Source organism: Chrysochloris asiatica, unplaced genomic scaffold, assembly GCF_000296735.1.
Source record: "Chrysochloris asiatica unplaced genomic scaffold, ChrAsi1.0 scaffold00046, whole genome shotgun sequence".
Lineage (NCBI taxonomy): Eukaryota > Metazoa > Chordata > Mammalia > Afrosoricida > Chrysochloridae > Chrysochloris > Chrysochloris asiatica.
In genome coordinates, this window is record NW_006408564.1 from 9,437,305 (window position 1) to 9,440,238 (window position 2,934).

A 2,934-nucleotide genomic window follows, 5' to 3' on the forward strand; every position below is an offset into this window, starting at 1 on the left:
ACCTAGCATTTCAGTCTAAGATAGTCCATGTGCACAGCTGCAAACAATTACAAGGCATAGCCAAACAAACACTAGGGGGGACTTATTTTTCTTTTAAACCAAGAGTAATCTTCACAAATATTAAACTTCATCTTGCACACTGAAGTCATCATACATACTGGGCAACGTCAGAGCTTTTATATTTGAGTTTATTCTTCATTTAACTTGAAAACACTACTATAGTTGAGTATTAAAACAAAAACAAAAGCAAGTAGTGAGCATATTAAGATTACAGTCCTTCACTTACTCATTACTGCATATAAAATGCCAGCAGTGAGTGTTATTCACTGCCCACCCCAAATTAAGAGGTCTGGCACTGAACCCCACCTCTGGGGTTTTGGTCATCATCCTCATATGCTTCTCCATTGTAATGGCGCCGTCTTTCCTGGTAAGGATCAAAGTCCACCAGTTCTACCTGATGCATGTCATCAGTCTCTTCTACTTCCTTTCTCTCAGGGAGGAGTTTTTCCAGCAAAGACAGTTTATCAGGAGACAGAAAACCATTTTCTGGAAAGTTTACCTTAAATTCGATGACTAGGTGCCCCTTTTCATACAGTCTACAATAAATTGGCATACCTTCATTTAGCACACATTTGATATCTTCATGCTTGACAATCTGACCTGGATGAGAGGTAATGACTGTGGTTCGGTTGTCAAGAGTGGATATCGGCTTTTGAAAGCCACACAATGCTTCAACCAGCTGTATGTCCATACACATGAAGAGGTCTTTGCCCCGTCGAGTAAAAACAGCATGGTCCTTCTGATCTAAAACAATAATTATATCGCCTGGCTCCAGTCCTGGCTCTTGGTCTCCTTCACCATGGAATGTTATCTTCTGGCCATCTTTCATACCTTTGTCAATATGAACTTCAAGAATCTTCTTCTCTCGAACTATCTTCCTTCCATTGCAATTTTTAAATCTATCTTTAGGGCTGATGCGTTCTCCATGGCCCTGGCACTCCATGCACACAGACTGAATTTGCTAGACCATTCCAGGTCCTATCTGATGAATTTGTATTTGCATCCCAGTCCCTCGGCAGTTAGGACAGCATTCTACTGCTCCTTTCTTACCACCTCGGCCTTCACATTTGTCACAAATCACATTCTTTTGTAGTGCTAGTTTTCTTGTTGCACCATTATATAAATCTTCTAATGTTACTGAGAGTTGGTGCACAACGTTTTTCCCTCTCCTCTCTCTCTGCATCCTTCCACCTCCTCCAAAAAACATATCAAAGATGTCCATGGGGGCACTGCCTGTCAGCCTAGCGGAAAGCAATGACTCCCTCCATTTACGCTCAGTGTTTTGCGGGCTATTGTTAACTCTTGTATCAGATCTATGCTATTGCACGGCCGAAAAACAGAGAAGTTACTCTAGTAGACCATAAGACCGAAGTAAATAATTAAACAAACTACAGGACTGCGGAAAGCTAAGCACAAAGCAACTAGTGGTATGTGTGGGATGCTCCGCCCCTCTTTTGAGAAGGAACCAGGCCTGAGCTGAACCTTCCCGGGACCCGTAGCACGGCAGAGCAAGCGTAGTAGTGCGTCGCTATGGAACCGGATGGGACCTATGAACCGGGTTTCGGTTCTGTCAGGAATATAACAATATGTTGTATCCTAAAGAGGACAAAGAGAACCGCATTCTGCACTACGCGTGCCGAAACTGAGATTACCAGCAAGACGCCGACAACAGCTGCATCTACGTCAACAAGATCACGCACGAAGTGGACGAACTGACCCAGATCATTGCAGACTTGTCCCAGGACCCCACACTACAGCGGACCGAGGACCACCCGTGTCAGAAGTGTGGCCACAAGGAGGCTGTGTTCTTCCAATCACACAGTGCCCGGGCTGAGGATGCCATGCGCCTTTACTACGTGTGCACGGCCCCATACTGCGGCCACCGCTGGACTGACTGATTGTGTCCCCCTCCCCTCCCCTGTGTGCTATGAAAGAGCCGATTTCTTAAAAAAAAAAAAAAAAAAGATGTCCATAGGGGAACCAAAACCACCACCTGCTCCACCCTCTTTGATGGCCTGTTTTCCTCCTTTGCCATATAATTCTCTTTTCTTTGCATCAGAGAGCACTTCATAAGCTTGAGAAATCTGTTTAAACTTCTCGCCTTCATTAGGATTCTTATTAAGATGGTACTTCAATGCCAGTTTCCTGTAAGCTTTTTTCAACTCCTGGGTGGCACTGGGTTTGACCCCCAAAACATCATAGTAAGTGGTTTCTTTCACCATTTTCTACAGCCATTGAGCGGGCTGAGGCTGGTGTGGGGGAGCAGGAAGGAGTGTGTCGCTGTGCGCAGTTCAGGCAGCCGCCATTCCTCCGCCTCTCAGGAAGCGTTCTGGAAAGTTCCCCTGGCGCACCGCAGTTCCCAGAGAATCTTTCAATAATGAAAGTGGAGACTTGAATTTTTTCTTCAGTTCCCCTAGCTTGAGAAATGCTGAGCATGTTCTTCTTTTTTGGTTTTCTGATTCCAGAAATTTGCACATTTTGTTGTAATATTTGGCTTTATCTTCTTGAGCTAATCTTTGAAATTTTCTGTTCAGCTCTTGGACCTCTTCAAGTCTTCCATTTGCTTTTGCATCTCTATGCTGGAGAGCAAGTTTCAGTGTCTTTTCTGACATCCATTTTGACCTTTGCTTTCTTTCTTGTCTTCTCAATGACTTTTTGCTTTCTTCCTGTATAATGTTCTTGATGTCATCCCACAACTCTTCTGATCTTTGGTCTTTAGTGCTTAATGTGTCAAATATGTTGTTCAGATGAGCTCTAAATTCAGGTGGGATATATTCAAGGACATATTTTGGCTCTCCTGGACTTGTTTTCATTTTCTTCAGTTTCAGTTTGAATTTGCATATGAGCAATTGATGGTTTGTTCCATAAGCTGTC

General features: G+C 43.7%; 2 pseudogenes; one reads left to right on the top strand and one right to left on the bottom strand.

Moving 5' to 3' along the window:
- Positions 1 to 340: 340 nt before the first annotated feature.
- LOC102834808 lies at positions 341 to 2,282 on the bottom strand (annotated as a pseudogene).
- On the top strand, positions 1,591 to 1,958 carry LOC102834424 (annotated as a pseudogene).
- Positions 2,283 to 2,934: the final 652 nt, after the last annotated feature.